The 22,319-nt window shown below is 42.0% G+C and overlaps 1 long non-coding RNA gene, 1 other non-coding gene and 1 pseudogene across 2 annotated transcripts; 2 read left to right on the top strand and 1 right to left on the bottom strand.

The window, feature by feature from the left end:
• Positions 1–21,757, bottom strand: part of LOC137610162 (potassium voltage-gated channel subfamily KQT member 2-like) — a 29,587-nt pseudogene extending 7,830 nt beyond the window's left edge.
• trnaf-gaa (transfer RNA phenylalanine (anticodon GAA)) lies at positions 1,208–1,280 on the top strand. The gene has a single exon. It is a non-coding gene; the product is annotated as a tRNA-Phe (tRNA).
• On the top strand, positions 10,428–11,868 carry LOC137610173 (uncharacterized). The gene is made up of 3 exons (XR_011038434.1): positions 10,428–10,557; positions 11,492–11,603; positions 11,761–11,868. It is a non-coding gene; the product is annotated as an uncharacterized lncRNA (long non-coding RNA).
• Positions 21,758–22,319: the final 562 nt, after the last annotated feature.

The following is a 22,319-nucleotide window of genomic DNA, read 5'->3' as shown; positions in this document are numbered from 1 at the left end:
GTCACATGGGCGTCATACGTCACTGGGACCAAACAGCTTAGCAGCCATTAGAAACAATGCAATTCTAGATGCGATTATCACCAAAAATTTCATGGTCACCTGCGCGGTGAACGGTTGTGTCAACAGGACAGTAAAAAGACGCGACTTTCAAATAAATTCACTGTGGAGTTAATAACAATTACAGTTGTTGGCCTCACAAGTGAGCCCGTGAGGCCAATGTGGTGCACTCGTGCAGCTGTGTGATTGTAGTCGAAATACACAGACACTTGTGTCCCTGCTGGAAAATAGCTGAAGAGTTTTATACCTGATAGAGATGATGCAACATCTAGTAGCAGGTTAGTGTATGTCTGTATTTCGTTTCTCTAGCTGTGGTGTCATAAATGGTGGTCATTTCAGTCGGTTTTGTTCTGCGAAGCAGATGTGTGACGTCTATAAAAGGTGCGGCCGTGGGGTTCTTCTGTGCAAGTGACGATAAAAGGAGTGGGGCAGGTCTCAGTCCTGAACGCTACATCGGTGGCAGCGGTGGGAGCTGCTCACAGCATTATGGGAAGTATTTATGCAAGTTTGACGAAGGCCTAGGTATGAAATGCACGGCCCGCCACTGTTCAAATATATAGGTGGGGATACTACAGTATTTATAAAGTCTTCAGTTCTCTGAAGAGGCCTCTTGGATGAGAGGTGAAACATCTTCAAGAAATGTTCATAAACTCAAGTGGATTGGTTTAAACAGCTATGGTTAAATAAATTAATTGCTGCATCTGTGACAACAGCAGGAGTTTTGTTGTAGCAGCACTGCCAAATTTTGCATCTTTATAAGCACACAAGTCGGCAGAATAGCATGAAGGTGCAAGATTCTGAGAATGCATGAATTCCATGTAATATTCACACTTGACTGGAAATGGTCAAAGCTGTCCTCCTAGTTCCGGGGTGTCAAACTCATTTTCACTGAGTGAATGTATCTCAGTATAATGTAAAATAAATGTAACTACTCCTTAATGTGGGGTTAGTTCCTGCATCATGGGAAATATAGCTTTTGGTCAAAGCACACTTTTGACCTATGTATTTTTAGACTCTGATCATTCATGCTCTCTTGGGCCACATAAATTGATGTGGTGGCCAACTTTTGGCTCCTGGGCCTTGAGTTTGACACATGATGTCGTTGTTTTTTTGTGTTCGACATTATTGTTTGGATCAGTATTGCTGTTTTGCCGAAATACCTCAGTTGGGAGAGCGTTAGACTGAAGATCTAAAGGTCCCTGGTTCGATCCCAGGTTTCGACACTGAAGTATAAGGCATTCATTGTGGTTACACTCAATGAAGTCCTTTTGGGAAAGAGCAGCAGTAGCTAAGTCCACAAGGTTTTGACTTGGGGACCGGAGGGTAGCCAGTTCAAGACCAGTATGGATCAAAGTATAGAGTGTGAACTGGTGCCAGTTCACCTCCTGTGTGTGTGTGTGTCTGTGTGTGTCTGTGTGTGTCTGTGTGTGTGTGCTCCAAGCTGTATTGTGTGTAAAAATATAGTTAGTGAAAAAATTATTTCCCCAATGAGGGAGGGACGATGATGTGGGATTAATAAAGCAACTTTCTTCTTCTTCTTTGGTAGATAGGCAGCTTTAGCAGGTAACAGACTGGGAACTGGATCAAATGAAGCAAAACCACCAGAAATCACAGTGGACTGTGGGGCCAAAATTAATCAAGACAAAACAAATGTCTACAAATGGAAAGAAGACATTTCCTCCTCAACAAGCTAAAATTATAAATGAAGTTTCTTATTACTAAGAAGAGCTGGTTATTATCTTATCCTGTGTTCATTATGCATCAACCCTGATATGTTTTCATCATGGATGTGATCCATGAGTTCACTCACCCTCTGAGTTTTGGCGCGAGGTACTGCCCCTAAATTTGAAGGTCTGTTTTGGAGTTCGGTTCTTTTCGGTGAAGCTCCAGCTCTTAGTGAACTTGCTGGGACTTGTCTCTGCCTCCTCTGCACCTGGAGACTGGACCTTCCCTTTGACCACAGGAGCCTTCAGAGGACTGGGGAACACCTTATCTTTCAGGCTTGCCTTCCGACTATAGACAGTAAGTAATGAGAGGGGAATATAAACTTCATTAAGTCAAAATAAACCGCTATGTGGTAGTAATGACTTCATCATCTGTCCTGCAGTAGTTTGTTGTTTTACGTGTAATCATGGGAATTTGACAAATTTAGCCCTGATGTGATAATAAATCTTACCTCAGCAGAACGCAAATGGGCAATGTCCTACAGCAGGAGCCAAGTCCCCTTACGAGCATAGTGAGGCATTCAGTGGGTCAGGCAAGCAGCAGGAAGCTACTAGCAAGCATGCTTGGGAAGCAAAATGACAGTGCACATCTCAAAAGGAAAAGCTTTTGTTTTCACTGTATGCAAAACACAAATCATGCAAAATAATTGACTGTCATACTGTATGCTTTGCCTGACACATGGGATTTGATCAAAGGAAACGCGTTGTTAGATACTCAGCGATATGCACCTTGCCTGCTGAACAGAGACCCACAAGGGCTGAATAGACACAAAAAGGCAGCAAGCAAATAAACTGCATAAAGACATTTTTAAACAGAAACCACAAATCAACTGGAGCAGGGTGGGAAACATGGAATATATTATTATTTTATCATAGCAAAAGGTATAAACTGTTGGCAGATTAATTCTTGAGGTATAATAAACACATATATCTTTGTGTAGCATCATAGCAGACCTGTCCTACACCACAATGTGTAGACCAGTCAGATTATCCTAAATTGGGGATTCCTCCACCTTTATTTGTGTTAAAAGACAGAGAGGAACTGAAGTGGGAATGTAAGGAGACACACATACTTGCAGTGCAGCTGTTAGTATCTGTGCAGCAACAATACCTAATAGTTCTTGGACAGCAACCGCAAAGACTGTCTTTGTGTGCACTTTCATTACTGGAGTGGTGGGCAGTAGAGGAGACACAAAGAAGTCAAATAGCAGTGGGTATAGTCAAACAACAGCAGTGTCTGCCATACTGGGATGTCAGTAACACTTTATTGTAATTATAAAGTTGTGTCATTCACAACATGTTTGCCTATAATATCAGTAAAAAGCAATAATAAATAGTTCTTGGTTATGACTTTAATTATTTTCGCACATGAAGAATTTATCATAATAGCTGCCATCATCTTCCTAATGATGTTTTAGGGTGGAAATTTCAAATCATGGCACTGCTATATATATGAATGTGTTATAAAGGACCCAGTCATGATAGAGTGTTACTGCATTGTCATTAATTATGCTTTGTGTCAAAAACAGTGTGATAAAAATTAAGCAAGGCTCTTAAAGTGTTCAAAATCACTTTGTCCAGAGGTGGAAGCTGTGGTTTCAAAGAACAGCCGGTTGGAGACGCCAGAGTCTCTGAGCACCACGTGAGCAAATGCAGAAAGACCGTTCTTGAAGGAGGCGCTTCACCACCACTAACGATAATTCACCTCCTCACACACCACACACACACACGCACGCACGCACACACACACACACACACACACACACACACACACACACACACACACACACACACACACACACACACACACACACACACACACACACACACACACACACACACACACACACACACACACACACACACACACACACACACACACACACTCCCCCAAGAAGAGTGCCTCAGCAGCAGCATAGAAGAAAATAAAAGAGTTGAAGGGAAGCGAGGAGAGTCAAAAAACACCAGCTTATTACAGACCTGGGAGAAGTTTCTGTTTGACAGTCCTTTCTGTATGGAGAGACAACACTGTTACACAGTACAAATCAGTGATAAACTACACTGTATGTACTAAAAACATCATCCATGTTGGCTTGGATTATTTAAGAAAATCACTTTCAGAGCGAAAACAAGCATTTCTGGTAAAATATTGTCTTGTGTACTGCTGTAAATTCAAATCATGCATGATGCAAGACTTAAAAACTAATTTAGTTAGTGGGAACTTGTGGAAATTCCACAATAAAACAATAATATCAGACTTCATACCAAACATGAAAACAAATGTATTAGTGTTATAAACCAAGTGTACCCAACGTAGTCAAAAATCAACGTGGTGACGTAACGATTCTGTGTTGGCAAATCATGGATTGCGCTGGACGGGCATTGCGAAGCCGTAGGTGAATGTTAGCAGGCGAACTGGAGAAAGAAAGATAACTAATGGTGAGATTGGGAAAGGAGCTAACGCTAAAGGAAAAGGCACCTGTCAAAAGAGTAAGTGGAAAAGAAATTTTAGAGAAGTGATAGTTCTGTAAGCTGTCCATGTATAGTTATTTCTTCTGCTAACATAACAGATGCCTTAGGCCATATTCTCATGTGATTCTTTCTGGCAGATGCGTTGTGATTGGTTGGGTGGGTGGAGTTGGTGACAGCGCGTCAGCGTGAGACTTTTCAAGTGAGCTTATTCAAATATATGGGGAGAGCCAGATGTATCCAAACCATCTGGATACATGCGGAAACATATACTGATTAAATCTGAAATAATTACAGAAAGAAGCTGTGTAGACATAAAGAATATGTGTGCCCTTTATTGTTGTTGTTATGGTGAACTGGTGTCTGTCATTTCCTTTCAGTTCCGATTCTTGTTGCCAAGAGTTGCCACATTATATTACCCAGTTGCCTGTGTCATTAGAGGCTAAGCAGGTAGCAGGCTGTGGGATTATCTGAAGCTGCAAAGTCATCTGCTGTAGTCCTCAAATCCAAAACAAAAGACAGTAAAACCCTATGTGGAGCTCAGAAGAACTGTGGCATCAAGTGAACCGTGTGGATTTGTCTACACCTGTGCTGTGATCTGCGTGTACCTGAACGACTTTCCCTTCAGATTCCTTAGCAGATCCAGCTGATTCAAAGGAGGAATGAGTCTGACAAAAAGACAAAGAGCCGTTTCACAATTCAGCAGAGAAAGATCAAAGCTTATCGTTGGGCACTTCAGAGCTAATTCCATTCAGCTTGGAAGTCATTTATTTTGCTGGCCGTTACCTTTCACCTTAAATTACTGCTGGAATGAAACAGAACATAATGTAATTTCAAAATAAGACAGATAAACAGTGGTCATCTTTAAGAGCTGCATACCAGGCAGAAAACTGTGTTGTTGAGATCAGACGCACAGATGGTGATTAATAAAGCTGAAAATGATGTCGGTGGTAAGTTTTAAAAACAGCCGCTCACTGTTTTTACTACTAACAGCAGACTCATCTGATGCTAAATCACCCTTATTGAAGCTGAAACTTATTACACCCACGTGAGTCAACACAACAGATTGTAGTACATTCATCAAGGGTGCTCTGAATGCATTACGATGAGGATACTCTCCAGGCGCAGTTCTCAACTCAGCTTCTCAGATTTAAGTGAGTTAGCAGAATGTGATATTGGGAAAAAACAGTTGTATTCCTTGAAAATGCTGTTGAAACATATTATTTCACAGCTGTATCATTTACCTGTACATTGGAATTGCAACAGTCTGCTCATAAAAATCCCAAGTGCACAGCAAGTCTGTCCGGGACAGGTTGGTAGCATAAAACCTCCAGGCACCCTGGATGGAGCAGAAAAAACATTTGTAGAGTTGTGTCAGGAACAAAACAGAGATTCTCCCTGTGTGATAAAGCTGTACACAGTTATTGTAGCGTTTTTAAGATGTTTACCTGGATGAGGCCTGCTGCAGGGTTTCGCCTCTTCTCAAAATGTTTCTGCCTGTGCTGCTCTTGGACCTTGAGGGCAAAGCCTGAACCCAGGATGCCCTGCACAGCAAAAAAAAAGTGACACAGGAAAACCATAAAATGATCACAGACCAGGTCATATCATAATTATTCCACCCGCAGGTCACTGAGCAGCGAGCTGGATGAGCGATTGAGATGACATTCCCGATATTTAGAAGGGGGGAAAAATGACAGCAAGACTGAAAACTGTTTCAAAGGACTGAAACAATTACTAAAACGACACCCCACCAGAGATGGACCATCTTCAGCTGCGGGGAACGGCTGTATCCCTGCAGCACCTAAACAAGCAGAACTGGATGCTAACATAAGACTACAAACAAAGAACTAAATGAGCTGTCATTTTGTTGGATGAACTGCTGTGTCTCCAGGCCTGACGCTTTAGGACAGATCCCTGTGAATGTTAGGTAACACAAAACTACGGAAAACACAAACAAAACAAAACAAAAAACTTTAATATTACAGATTTTCCTGTAGTCTGCCAGCTCTTGAGCAAAATCAAACATGTGTCAGAAATGCTTCCAAACTAAAAACTGTTCCTGTTAGCTGAGCGCTGACACACAGCCATGTGTTTTCTCAGTGTGATAGACTCCAGATCTGAGGTGAATCAGGAAACGCTCAACAGGAACTGACAGATGTATTAGTACATGCATCGACAAAGTTGTAGGATGACATCGTTCTGCAGGTAAAAAGAGAAATAAAAAAAGCTCTTTGCTGATTCATGAAGGGTTTTTAGCTTCTATATCCTCAGGGACTGTTCGTTATTTATAAGGGGAGGAAGGGTGGAACATAATAGGAGAAGCATTTATCTACATTTATCTACAGTTCTTTTTTTTTTTTTGGAAATGGGGTTGCTTGTTTGTTTTTTGTTTTTAATTTTTTCAATACACATTTCTTGCTCTATAGTGACTAAACTCACTGAACTTGTGTCCCATCCCTACTTTAACCTCAGAGGACCCAAGGACTGAAAGCTTTTAATGAGCTCATAGCTTTTATTTTGATTATCTTAGAGTGTGTTTTCTGTTAATAATTAATTATACTAATGCTGTGGTGCTTGATGGACAGGCTTGTTAAATTGTGTTGCGTTTCTGTGGTTGGAGAGGGTGGCAGTGGTACACCCCCTGCATACTGCATATTGCTTTTTTTCCTTTTCCTTTCCATAATTTTGACCAACTTTCAGAGAATTCCAGCTCCATTAGAAAAACCTTTCATGACCAAATTCTGACAAGCACAATTTTTTTTTTTTATCAAGCACAATTTTTTTTTATCAAAGTGCATGTACTCTACCCTATGCATGAAAAAGTAATGTCTTTGCTTTTAACCCACAAATTTTCAGTTTCTCTTATTTCCAACCTGGTGGACATAATGTGATTCAGTTGCCAACTCACAGAATACCACAAATGTTGAGCCTTTCTGAATTCCAAATCTGACAACTCAGATGAAAGAGATTCTGCTCCTCCTCGCTACATCCCAGAGAGTGCCCAGAGGATATCATTCTTTGTTCGTAACGTGGGCTAGCGCTGGATCTTCCTCCTCCATTTATGAGTGCAAAGGACACAAATACCATGAAATGCAAAATATCATTCATTCTAATCTAGACTTCCTACAGAGGTGCCAAGCCTTCACAGTCATAACATCTGAGAAGTGAAACACCGCTTGGATATCCCAGTCTTTGTCTTTGTATTTGCAGGGATACACTGCCACACATGGATCCCTGATATCTACTCCCTCATGCTGGACAGCCTCACTGGAAATTGCAGGTTTACGTTAAGCAACATTTTGTTTTTGTTCCATCTCAGAGGCAAAACTGTGGGCAATGGGTGGGCAATCAAGGAAGTGGCAGTGTGAATCAGTGCACTTTCTAACCCATGTGTGACCCTTGTTTGAAGATGACATTGTGATCTGCAGTGAGAGCAGAGAACAGGTGGAGGAGAAGCTAGAGTGGTGGAGGTTTGTCCTGGAAAGGAGAGGAATGAAGGTTAGCCGCAGTAAGACAGAGTACATGTGTGTGAATGAGAAGGACCCAAGTGGAAGAGTGAGGTTACAGGGAGAAGAGATCAAGAAGGTGGAGGATTTTAAGTACTTAGGGTCAACAGTCCAGAGCAATGGAGAGTGTGGAAAAGAGGTGAAGATGCGTGTACAGGCAGGATGGAACGGGTGGAGAAAAGTGTCAGGTGTGATGTGTGATAGAAGAGTCTCAGCTAAAATGAAAGGAAAGGTGTACAAAACTGTGGTGAGACCAGCGATGTTGTTTGGCCTAGAGACAGTCTCACTGAGGAAAAGTCAGGAGACAGAGCTGGAGGTAGCAGAGATGAAGATGGGAGTGACCAGGATGGATAGGATCAGGAATGAGTACATCAGAGGGACAGCACATGTTAGAGGTTTTGGAGATAAAGTCAGAGGGCCAGACTGAGATGGTTTGGACATGTTCAGAGGAGAGATAGTGAATATATTGGTAGAGGGATGCTGAGTTTTGAAAAGCCAGGCAGGAGGTCTAGAGGAAGACCAAAGAGGAGGTTTATGGATGTAGTGAAAGAGGACATGAAGGTAGTTGGTGTGAGAGAAGAGGATGCAGAAGACAGGGTTAGATGGAGGCAACTGATTCACTGTGGCGACCTCTGAAGAGAAAAGCTGAAAGGAAAGAAGAAAGTGTGACCATGGTGTGTCAGTGTCATAGAAGGCCTATTGCCACAATGCCTGAGGGAGTGGATGCTGACAACTAATAGACATAATCTGCACTAAATATTGTTTTTGTTAAAAAGTATCATCATAGTCATGTATCAGTTGACTTACAAAATGTTTGGGTTAAATATTTACAAGAACAAAACCGCTGCAGTGATGTTGTGAACATGATCAGTGATGTTCAGTGTCAAATTAAGTGAGGGCATGATTAATTGTGATTTACACTTAGAGATTTCAATTATAGTATTGCTCTTTAGCGGTTACTTGAGGTTATCTATTTACTTATTTCTACTTGCAAGGTTTCCACTACAGGATTCACATGACTTTGGTGAGATGCACAGCATTTCTGGCATCTTGGTTTGGATAAATTTGTAGTGCACTTGGATTGACTGATCGATAGGTGGCGGTGTACAGGATGACTGCATGAGATCGACTGGTGGCTGATGAGCAGCTATTAAAATCTAACATCAACTAGTTGTCCACTGTAGTGATCACCATGTATCTGAGGATTTAACACTGCACATAAAGCTTAATTTACCAGACAGCAGTTTACAATTTACATAAATAGTTAAAAGACTTTAAAATTGTTTTTCTCTCAAGGGAAATACCTGACTCTTTAACTCTTAAATGTTTCACTGTGTTCACCACATTTTAATGTCTGCTGTTTGGTGGTGGTAAACCACAAATTGCTTACTCGGAACCAGAACAATGAGCTGAAAGGTGCCAAAATGGTCACCACAGCTGTAGCGATTGTGAATGTACTGTATATACATCACTATGAGCAAATCACACAGTCATTGATCTATTGTTCACATGACAATATTGATCAGAGCAACTTAAAAAATTTGCTGTTTAATATAAATTAAGAATAAAGTGCCAGAATAGACCAATAAGAGTATAACATAATACAAACTAGATACACATCTAGGGAGATTAAGGCTTTATTCAAAGGGAGGCTCTTAATCTCTCAGTTTATGTGTCCACAGGTGCAGGGTGCAATGGACCCCCTCCAGTTCGCCTGTCAGGCCAAGGTTGAGGTTGACGACGTTGTCTTGTACCTCCTCCACCGTGTGCTCTCCTACCTGGACGCCGGGGGCTGTGAGGTCAGGGTGCTCTTCTTTGACTTTTCAAGCGCCTTCAACACCATCCAGCCCCGGCTCCTGCTGGACAAACTGGCCTCCATGGCTGTGGACCCCTACCTCGTGAGTCCCCCGTACGTCCGTATGTTTGTCTTCTATGGTGACCAGCAGCACTGGGGCGCCACAGGGGACCGTGCTCAACCCCATTCTCTTCACCCTCTACACATCGGACTTCAAGCACGACTCGGATACATGCCACATACAGAAGTACTCCGATGACACTGCGATAGTGGTATGTATCCGGGAGGGTGATGAGGGGGAGTACAGGGCATTGGTGGCTGACTTTGTGGAGTGGTGCCAACAGAACCAGCTCCAGCTAAACGACTACAAGACGAAGGGGATGGTGCTGGATTTCCGGCGGGCACCCCCCTCTCCACAGCCAGTGATCATTGAGGGCAGTGTGGTGGAGGTGGTAGGAAAATAAGTACCTGGGACTGCAGCTAGACAGCAGACTGGACTGGTCACTTAACTCAGACTGTATGTACAAGAAGGCGCAGAGCAGGATGTACTTCCTGCGGAGGCTGGCCTCCTTCAACATCTGTCCTAAGCTCCTTCTCCTGTTCTATCAGTCTGTAGTCTCCAGTGTGCTGTCATACGCCATTGTGTGTTGGGGTGGTGAGGCCAGGAAAAGAGATATGGACCATCTTAACAGACTCATCTGTAGAGCGGGCTCAGTGGTTGGGCTGAGCCTGGACTCTGTGGATACGCTTCTGGAGAGCAGGACCATGTCTAAAGTTAAGGCTATCATGAACAACACCAGCCACCCCCTACACACCACCTTCTCCCAGCAGAGAGGACAGACAGACAGACTTCCTTTTATTGTCATTGCACAGAGACTCAGAAAGAAGAAGCACCTTCAGCGGCAGACTGCTGTCACACAGCGCCTCCACAGAGAGGCTGAGGTCCTCCTTCGTGCCCCGTGCCATCAGGGGGTACAATGACTCTCTCAGGAGGAGCGGGGGGAAGGTGCTGTTTATACTGTTTATATTTTAATTTTATACTGTTTATACTTTAATTTAATTTTATACTGTTTATATTTTAGTTATAGTTTAGTATATAAGTCCTGTTAGTGCTGCATGTGTCTGTTAGTGTAGTGTAGTATTCATTATGTAATGCCTGAGCAGTGGATATGTGCAATTTCCTCCCGGATTAATAAAGTATCTATCTATCTATCTATCTATCTATCTATCTATCTATCTATCTATCTATCTATAAATAGAAAATGTCATGTTTACTGTTTCACTGATCCTCTGTGTGTGTGTGTGTGTGTGTGTGTGTGTGTGTGTGTGTGTGTGTGTGTGTGTGTGTGTGTGTGTGTGTGTGTGTGTGTGTGTGTGTGTGTGTGTGTGTGTGTGTGTGTGTCTGTAGTATGAAGGATGAGAGGGAGGGGCTTTTTCGTAATTGTTTTTCCTTCTTTAAGTGCATTTATTACTTTAAATTCTGTAAAGCACTTTACATTGCATGCATAAAAATTGCTGTATAAATACAGTTAATTGATTGATGGATGGATGGATAGATGGATGGATGGATGGGTGGATGGATGGATGGGTGGATGGGTGGATGGATGGATGGATGGGTGGACTGATTGATTGATTGATTGATTGATTGACTGAGTGATTGAGTGATTGATTGATCGACTGACTGACTGACTGACTGACTGACTGATTGATTGATTGGTTGATTGGTTGATTGATTAATTGATTAATTGATTGATTGATTGATTGATTGATTGATTGAGTGATTGATTGATTGATTGATTGATTGATTGATTGATTGATTGATTGATTGATTGATTGATTGATTGATTGATTGATTGATTGATTGATTGATTGTATGATTGATTGATTGATACTGACAACACTGGCTTTATAGTATTGTGAAATAGTTTTTGTACTTACAGCAGGAAGGGCAAAGAAGGCCACCCCGATCATGCTAAAGGTGGCTGCCAGGAGGCGTCCATTCCAGGTCTTTGGAACTTTATCGCCATAGCCTATGGTGGTCAGAGTGATCTGGTGAAAAGACAAATGACCCGTAATTATATTACAAGTTGTTGATATTTTAACATATACAACGACTTTCAGCTGAATACTGTAGAGGCTCGTCTTACCAGTCCCCACCAAAGAGCATCAGCATAAGTCTCAAACTCTGCATTTAAATCCTTTTCTACAGAGTAGACCAGGAAGGAGGCCAGGATGAGACACAGAAAGCCTATATACCAGGCTGTGATGAGCTCCTGCAGAGAGATCAACGACAATAACCACCAGAGAATGTAAAGTAATAAAGTGTTATCTCAAATGTCTGAAAAGAGATGATAAAACCCCCGTGAGTCCATAAAAATGTGACTACTGCAATAATATTGGACATGATTGCCAGCTAAGGCAAGAATTTAATAATATATATATTTATTTCCCTCAACTCCACACATGTCCATCAACTTTCTCTTATTACTACATCACATAAACACAGACAGAGGAACTCACAGCTTCTGCTGTTTACTTGTGCAAGCAAATAATGTCAACATTTCAAAGCTCATTAAAAGGAAACTAAGAAAAACAGGTTTCTTCACCATGGCACAATCTGGAAGAGGCAGGTCTGTCACTGAGGTGGCACAGTTGATAACAAAAGGCTGCAAAAATTTTAGCTTCAGCTCTGATTGTTGACACTTATGTAAAGGTGATGTCTGCATCTTTATTTTTACTCCAGAGTTACATTTAACCCATGGTGACGGAGACCTTCAGATGTGTTACCCTGCATTAATACCTGAGTATCTTGTTGTGTAATGAACTAAAAATATCCAGAGAGTGTTGATCAAGAATCACAACTGACCGAGGAGATATAAGACATTCTTAAAGAAGTACAATAATAGTTTTATTCACATGGACATAATTTCCATCCAAGTTGGGCATGTCCACTTTTTTTCATGCAAAAGTTTTTGCTTGAGCTTTGCTTCCCAAGTGACATAATGTATTCTTATAAAGGTTAATAAAACAGAAGACATTACTCAGTGCTGAAAAAATGACCTTCAGCACCTCTGCATGCTTTCTCGTTTCATCAATTTAAAAAGACGCAGTAATACGCTGTCTAGTTTTCTCAAAATACAGAAGGAACCCCTGTAATGCAAAGGAGATGTGTACATAAAGTTTCAGGGAACATCCAACAAGTTGGAGTTCTGCATCTTGCTCAAAGACACTTTGACATGTAGACTGTAGGGGCTGATGCTCAAACCACCGACCTCTTTCCCACTGAGACACAGCCACACTTTACCTGTAACCACGTAAACCAAACATATAGGAATAGCAAAAATGCATTTGGAGCAAAGCTTGTGAGCTTTGCTCGGTCGTCATCAACACACTTTCCCAAACTGAAGTCTCCGCTTGTCAATGCTACTGCTCCTCCATTTGATGTGATTTGCACTTTCAACCCCAGCACCACCGTAGCATCCGCCTTTAGGTTGTGGTTGGGGAGGGGGTTCAAGGCAGTTTCTCATTAGTCCCCAAGATATACATATACTGTACATATAAACTATCTGCATGAAGTACGGAGCCAGAACAAAGTCCATATTTCTTGCTGCTGTAATAATGAACATTTCAAACTTATGAATGTCTGACTGAGATAACAAACAACACCAATTGACCTTGTGACTGACTTGTGCTCCAAACAGACAGAGGATGTTAACAGGAACCATTCAACATCATTTTTGCAAGGGATAATTATTTTAGCTGCAGTGCACATTTGATTTGGCTTTAAGCTCCATACAAACATGATTATACCCACCCTGGAATCAAATAAAGAAAGCACTTCAGTAAAGGAGCTGTCAGCTCCTGGTTGAACTCTTTTGAAGAACATAATCACCTTGCTGTGGGCATAAATGACCGATCCAAGCAGCTTCCAAGTTCCTCCACGGCGGTCCATACGCAACATGCGAAGGATCTGCAGGAATCTCAGACTCCTGATGGCCGAGGTGGCAAAAACGTTGCCCTGAGATCCAGCTGCCAGGACAGACACCGAAGCAATGAGCACCATGATATCTGGAGAGAGAAAGAAGCATGGTTCAAATGCAGGGAGGAGAGAAATAGTCAGGATCAAGTCAGATTCAATTAGAACTCTTTATTGTGTAGAACGAACATCAGTTTCCTCTTAATATATATAAAGTACAGTGCGCCCTCGCGCATTTGCGCATCAACGCTCGCAACTTTACCTCATCGCGGTTTTTTGGTAGACAAGTCAGGTGCGCTCGGTTCCGTGAGTCTCTGACTTACTTGAGACACAAAAGTGCTTTAAACAATCGATAAGAGTGTAGGAAAAGTTAATAAAGGTTGTTTAATATCAGTATGGGGAGGATCATAAATGTTTAAATTACCGTAAATGATAAAATAAATAGTTTGTCGATATATATCGTGGAATTCATTAATCTCCTGTGGTTCCTGGAATGTATTAACCATGAGGAATGAGGGCGCACTGTATTACCATATATTCTGTCTTAAGCATAAACTTAAGGTAAAGCATATGAAAATCATGTGAATATATAAATGGTGATCAAACCCTGAAAGAAATGGGACAACACAGTGACGTGCCTCTGCTATGTTTTTCTGTGAGTGAGATGAGAGAAATGTCAGCAAAAACACCCTCCGACCATGTTTTCTCACCTATGACACAAAAAGGCTTTCTGGCAAATTTTAACCTTCCTCTCCATCCTCTGTATCGACAGCAGCAGCCGGCGGACCATATCCTCACTATGTATTCCACGCCAAACACGACTATGGTCACGATTTCCTGTTGAACAATTGAAGACGGTTGAGTTAACCATGTGAGGTGACCATATGTGGAACGTAGGTTCACGACAGGTAAGATGATACCCACCAGGATGTACAAGGCACTCTCTGAGCTATTTCTGAATTCTCTGATGGTGGCAAAGACTGAAAGTATGAGACAGGAGAAGACCAAGAGGAAGCTGGAACAAATGGGAAAACACAGTTATTTTTTTAGAGACTATCAGTGTCAAATCTATCAAACTATTTGAGACTGAGATTTAAAAGGTTAAAGGTCACTATACTCAGTGAAACCGAGTACCATTCAGATTTTCATATAACTGAACTTAAGTGACTCTGTGCAAACATTTACGCACTTGGTAGATCCAACATCCTGTGAATGTAGCATGTGTCAGATTTTAGTCGACACTCTAAGGATTTTTAAATGGAACTCTCCATATTCTGTATAAGTCATTAGCGATGTGTGTTATGTTAATTTATTTCAAAACAAGGTGGGAGTATAATGTCAGAGGTGAATACAACAGTTCCACTGATTAAACTCCCGGTCAAAAGACATTAAAGCCAAAGGCTTGATTAGCTAAAATACAAACCGGACAGTAGAAGGTTCTGAGTTGACTGTGATTTTGCAACATTTAAGAGGTTTAAAGAAAATCAATTATGCAGCCACACCTTTAGAAGACATCAGGCGAGCACTTTATTGGATGTAAGAGAGATCTGATTTGAAGAGGAGGCCCAGCAGGATCTGACCTCAGGGACTTCCTTTTGAAAAGACCTTCTGGAAGGGATCCAAAGAGCTAATGGACAGCATGTGGTGAAACACAACACTGGGACAATACAAGATTTCAGAGGATGCTGATACATCCAACATTAATCATTGTACAATAAAGGTATTGATGACTGACATAATCTCCAGAGTAGAAGATGTGGTAACACTTTAAAGATCAAACTACAAAAAAATAACCCACTTATCACTCATTAGTTGTCTCAAGAAGCTCGAATTTGTAAGTAGGAATCATCTTCCATTAAAGGAAGACATTGCACTGAACACAATACTACACAAAGACAGCAGCTTTAGGCTGGAGGCAGAGGAAGCTGGATTAAAAAGTTCCTGTCTCAGTAAATCCAAAATACAACCTCCTTTCAGCTTTCTTTTTTTCTGTTCCGCTTTGCTATTGTTTGAAGATTCTGCCTCATTTATCACCATCATCTTGAAGTTTGCATCATAACTTCTCCTCAGCTGCCAGTTAGCCTGGCCAATCCTCGACCCACTTTTCTCCAGATTGTCGCTACGTTTCTCCATTTTCTGTTATGTCTTCTCTTATTTTCTTCTCTTTTCTTTCTTACCGCTATTTTTATTTGTCTTCTTCATGACGGGTTCGCTTTGGCCTGGGGAGTGAAGTTCAGCATTCGCTTTAAAGATATCTGGCGCCATCTAGCGTTGTGAATGTAAGACGACCCCCACTTTTTCAGTCATATTTCAATACAAAAAACACCGTCTTATATTTGGGCAAATACGGTAATTATAAAACATTGAGTATGTTTTTTGTACATCTTTCCTATGTATTTTAAAAATACAGAAAATAGCCTGGGCTTGGTGGTAAATTGTTGTGATGAATAAATAAGTAGCAAAATCCCCAAAACACTATAAAAGATTTTATATTATGTTGAAAAATATAAATGTGGCACAGACTGAAATGTAAAATATATAAGATAAATATAAGATCATATAAACCCAGCTGTGCACCATTGTTCACCACTCATGCTAGTAAACTGTCAGCACATACAACACTATTATTATATCGCTCCAAACATGTTTAGCAAAAGGCTATAGGCCAGGAAGTAATAACAGACACAAACCCTAGACTGTGGTTCAGTCATAGTTTATATCAACTGGCTTCAGAAACTAGGCAGATATTTAAAGTATAGCAGGGCAAACCTAAACGCTTAATGACTCATCAAAATATATAAAAATATTTTTTAATCATAGTAAACTTTTTTACAAATGTAATTTGAGCTTTGAGCTGCAGCTCACCTGATTACTCCCTTTCTGCTGAGTCAGCTTCTGTTGGTCATATCACACTCCTGGCAGCAGTCAGTGGCTCTCAGCCAATGGAATAGAAGCAACATGGATCAATGATACGTAGTGCAAGTGAAGCCCATTAGCTAATTCTTTATTACTCTCCTCATTATTCTGCCAAAATCAAAATCAGCTTTTAGCATATCTAGCTGCTCCGGTTCAGATCAGTCTGTGTTGCTGGTTTAGACTGAGGCCATTCTCTGTAACATCTGGTGTGTTTTTAGCATCCTATACATCATTGATGGCTACAGTGCTCTAGCTTTCTTGGGAATAGTGAGCTCTTCATGCCCTGAGAAAGCTTTTATAACATTATGCTTTAAGCCTGTCTGCAGTTTGTCATGGCATTTGGATTACTGAATCTAAATCTCATATGTCAGCTGTTGAAAGGCCTCAGATAGTGTATCACAGACACTGTAGATTTTGTAAGTTTGGAATTAACATCATTGTATGAATCCTACTGTGGTTGGACTTAGGTATCAGTATGTTTGAGGCAGTTTCTTGACTGGTCATCTCTATAGTCTACCAATGGCAAAAATACCCTCCTCTTCCTCCTTTTAGCACCAATTGGAGGTCAGACCTCCTACAAGATTGAATGTACTCATAAAATATGAACATTTTCATGTGACTCACTGTCATCAATATCACACAAAAACTATTAGTTTTGACATTTTGACCTTACATCCATAAACATGAACACATCCTGATTGATGCTGAATGGACATATTTGGCAGTTTCCCTTGTTTAAGTTTGTTCTGAAATCATATCCATCCATCCCTCCCACCCTCGCTCCATCCATCCATCCATCTATCCATCCATCCATCCATCCTTCCATCCATCCATCCATCATCCATCCATCCATCCATCCATCCATCCATCCATCCATCCATCCATCCATCCTTCCCTCCCTCCCACCCACCCTCCCACCCTCCATCCCTCACTCCCTCCCTCCATCCATCCATCCTTCCATCCATCATCCATCCATCCATCCATCCCTCCCATCCATCCCTCCCTTCCTTCCTCCCTCCCTCCATCCATCCATCCATCCATCCATCCAGCCTACCGTGGGCTGGATGGATGGATAGATAGAGGGAGGGAGGAAGGGAACGCACACTTGTTGCCAGATGGTCCAGACAACATCAGTGAGACGAATGGTCCGGTATCGATCAATCAATCTGAGGGGACTGGTGACTGAAGCAGAAAAGCCTGCCGTTCCTTCAGAGCTGCAGATGAAGAAACATTGATTTCTTCCAGCACAACCAAACATACCCGCCACGCTAAATTTAGACTGCGACAAACTCAAAGAGAGCAGATATGGCGGACAGGGCTTTTTAAAGCACATTGTGCCGGTGAGGATCACGTGCCAACGCTGCAGCGTCCACTGAGTGGGCCTCTCAGGGGGTATGTTTGAGGGTGATGAGGACTTTCTGGGGTGCTCTTGTGTGAATAAAGACACGAGTGACCCTGCCAGTGTCGCTGCCTACTGTCAATTTGTCTTGTCCTATATACACAGTGTGCAAAAACAAAAGCATTCTGTATGTTAGCAGATGTACTCAGAATGAGAACACTAATATACTCAGGTTCAGTACTGCCTGCCAAGTTAAAAAAATACACAGCATGTATCGCAATATATAATGCAACTGAGGATATTGTGTTCCATTAAAGACAGATTTAGGTGACTTTTTATGTGGATAAAACTTACAAGTTTGTGCAAGTTTGGAAAGTGTTGCAATTAAGATGCTTGGATGAGCAACACACTTTCTCCAAATTCCATAACCCAATAACATGATGCAGAATTCCGACCCCTCTGCTCCTGAAACAGACCATGTGACTGTACCTTGGCCTGTCGGCCAGCATGTATCTGTTATAGCCTCCCCTTCTTTCTTGCCTATTTTGTTTTCGGCTGGGCAATTCAGCAGCTACTTGGAAATATGTTGCATACAATATACAACCTATGCCACCATCCGACAGCATTTCTGGGGAATATTAGCCCGTTCCCCATGGAAAAATATCTAAAGTTCTGAGAAATTCTTTTAATATCCCTGGATGCTGCAACCGCCTTTTTCAAATTTCACCAGAGATTTTCTCTGGGATTCAAGTCAGTCAACTGTAATGGCCTTGAGAATATCATAGATGTCTTCTGAAACTGCTAGGCCTCACTTCGAGTCGAGTGTTCTTTACAGCATCAGCTTCATTCTCCCTGCCCTAGACAAACCACTGATCCATAGGATGCAAAAGTTACAGTTTTGTTTATTTACGCCACAGAACAGCATTTTAAACTTGTTTGCCTCATCTTGATGGTTCTGAGTGACTGCAGAGGATTCTATTGTGCTTTGTCTTGGAGTTCAGGGTCAGAGTTCTGATGTAAATCCAGACCTTAACAGAGAACACTAAATCTGAGTCAGTTTAGGTTATTCCTCAGTTTAATAATCTCTTCAGTAAAAGTGCTTCTTATGAGAGATTATTTTCAGGAGGTTGAGTATTTTGCATTTGTTATTAAAGTAGTGTTTTATTAAATGTGGAAAACAAACTTAACTATATTACTGAGCTCATTTATCTATTCTTGTGCAGTGTGGCTTTTTCTAACAGTTAATTAAGAGTATATTTTGTCAGTAACTCTAATATCCAAATGACCTGAATGACCTTTGTTTCCAACAGTAATTGCCTCACTCAGATGTTTAACAAGATTCATCTGATTTGTTTTCACTCACTGATCCCTTTCTGAGCTTTCTATTCTTGCCCTCCCCTCTTTGCCATTTTTTTCACTGGTAGGTCTTTTTTGGCTTTGGTGCAGAAAGGACATTCTTGATGCCTCTCAGCTGCTCCTCACACAGCTGGAGCTTTCTGCAAGAGATCTCAAAGACAAGGATGACGCCGAAGGAAAATTAGGAAAGATATCACAACACTGCACCAGCACAGTAACACACACTCCCTCGGATACAGTGTAATATACAATGCACAGAATGAGGGTTTTTTTTTTTAAGCTCTCCTTTCAGAATTTGTGTGAGCAAATGACTGCAAATCTCGTGGCCGAGCACTGTTGGGAGAAGCTTTTGTTCTGGAAGGATTTACAGTTTCACAAAAAGAATGTTTCACAGGGTACTCAGGATTTTGCTCCACGGAAGCATTCTTGACTGTGGATCACTGCGTCTCTCCCCTTTAACAGATTCTTGGCCCAATGACGATGAACAGGGGGAAGGGCAGACTGAGAGGCAGCAATACGGAGAGTATTCTATACAGACAGCAGGAACTCCTGTTCCACACACTAATCATTCACACATACTTAACAATCAAGCCAAGGAAAACCACAACAATCATTTGAGAATCTACACATTAGAAAGTATGGGTGCGCTGTGAAGTGTGGTCTGTGTCAAGTCGAGGCAGTGGTGTGATTTTGTTTACTAAAATTTGTTTTTTGGAGACGCAGACAGGACAGATGTGGCATTAATGTTATGGCATTATAAATCAGCTACCTGAAAGAATCTGGAGATTAAATTAAGTGTGTTGACTATAATTAATTCATTGAATACAAAAGACAAAAGTAAATGAGACAGAGCTGTTTTTGTCTGGATGACAAAGTCTGAACTTGACTAGATGCACGGCACTCGGGTGGAGTTGTGTACTGATTTAAAATTTAATTTAACCCACATACTGCTGAAGCTGTTCTACTTAGGTTGCTTGGTGCAGTTTGTTTTCGAAATGATTTATTACTCACAAAAAAACAACAGTTGTCTGCGCAAGATTCTACCATGAAGTGGTCGAGTGTATGTCCTGAGTTAGATGTTGTTCAATACATATCTCCAAAAAAACCCCCAAACACACACAAACACGCCTGGACACACACAAACACATACACACACACACACACACACACACACACACACACACACACACACACATGGTACAGAACTAGTTTTAGATGGCTGTTATAGTATTCAGTAAATATTTTAAAAGACCCCTGAGGAACTGTGAGTGAGGTTTGACGTTAAAGCACAGGGTCTCTCCTGGGCATCTAGTCATCTCTGGGAGATCAATATGCAGTGTGCAGTGGATTCTGTAATGCTGGGAACATGTCAACGCCTCAATACAAAGCATACAGTGTTACTTTACTGGATCAGATGGATGTATGCATGGCTCTAGGGTAGATGTGACACTGCTTGTTATTCTGAAGCTACAGCTCACATTTGTAGGATAAAATACTGCCACTCTGACCATAACATGATTCACTGCTTCAATTTCCATGTATTTAAAGTAAAAACCATAAAAGTGTACAAATAATTTAGAGTACAACTATTCAGATTGTATAGGATGCTGAATAATGTCTTCTGCGGTTCTGGAGGGAAGACAACGTAACATCAATAACAGCAAATCTGAATTTCAGACATTTAGCTTAAAAGTTTAGCAGGGAGGGTGTAACTAAAATATATGGCTGCATTATGGGAAATGTAGGATGCTATATTTTATAGCCTCTTTTGCAGGTAATGATCATCTTTGTCTCAGACAATCCCACAACTTTCTGCATCACTGAGCCTCTGTAGGACCAGGTTAGGATTTCAGGATGTTTTCCTCAAAGGCTCAGTAACACTAGTTAGATGTCTCAATGCTGACAACTCAGCTGAGGTCAAACACTTATATTATCTTTTTTGGCCTCACTGGAGGTAATTGATCCAGGACCTCACACACACACATACACACACACATGCTCACAGCCGGTCTCGTTAATGGGTGTAGTATCCTGAACAGCCCCTGTCTGCACTGGGGTGAGTCTCCATGACTGCGCAGAGCCGGACTGCATCGTTCATTAGTGGAAGTACCATCGGAGCTGTCTCCAGACCTGGTGCTGAACCCTCCTGCTGTCGCAACGCATGGAGGCATGTGTTTTCATCACTACACACACTCCAAAAAACAGCGTGACATCCTTCCTATACTGAAACTGGAACGGATTGTCAGCATGACAACGCTTTAAGGTCTAATGCAACATCTGATCTGGAGTCTGGAGCAGCCAGAATGAAACAGTGAACCCCACTCACACATAAGCGTGGTAGATGAAAGCCCATCCTCGCGGTCTTTCCAGCGCATTGTATAAGAAATTCTGTAGTTTCCGATAGCTGGCGTGTTTCTTCGACGGTCTGGGTCTCCCGGCTGAGATGCTGGACCTCTGTCTGCAGAGGATGCTGCTCCGCTTCTCCGAGCCCGCAATGAGCAGCGCCCCGTCCCGACTCGACTCCGGAGCCCCGGGGTCCAGTCCGACAAAGCCGACTTTGTGCTTCTTCTCTCCGGCTTGAGTTGGGTAAACCCCGCCGTTGAGAGATTTCTTCACCATTCTAAAGTGGAGACGACTCTAACGAGGAGTTGTCGGTGTCCTTGCCGCGGGGGTGCATCACCGGGGCTGAGGGGTGTGTGCTGCTGGTGGACGCGGGTCCCGCGGGAGAGCGGCGGTATGAATCAGGTGAACGGCGCGGCGGCTGCCTTTAACGGAGCCGCTTCCGGCCGGAGGACTGGGACACGGACGGCAGGCGGATGCGGATCGCCTGGACTCTGCAGTCGTTTCCAGTCAAGATGACAGAGTGAAATCGAACATCCAGCCGTGATCCAGAGCTGTAACGTCTGGTGCGTGGATGTAGATGGAGGTTCTGAGTGGACTGTCAGTGTCAGGAGAAGAGTTTCATTTAAGATGAGTTCTTCAGTCAGACTTACAGATGGGGCTGGTACTGTCTGCACAACGGTCTATACCCACAGTAAAACAGGCAACCTTCATTTGTCCCAACACTGTGATGCAAAACGGCATAGATTCATGTGATCAATGAAGTGCAACACAAGAATGTTCTCAGTGAATTAATTTCTGATGAAGGCTAGCTCTAAATCACCTGAGAATTTGTGTGATC

This window comes from Antennarius striatus, chromosome 2 (genome assembly GCF_040054535.1).
Source record: "Antennarius striatus isolate MH-2024 chromosome 2, ASM4005453v1, whole genome shotgun sequence".
In the NCBI taxonomy this organism is placed as follows: domain Eukaryota; kingdom Metazoa; phylum Chordata; class Actinopteri; order Lophiiformes; family Antennariidae; genus Antennarius; species Antennarius striatus.
The sequence above is the reverse complement of the archived record's forward strand: the minus strand, read 5'-3'. Positions and strand labels throughout refer to the sequence as shown.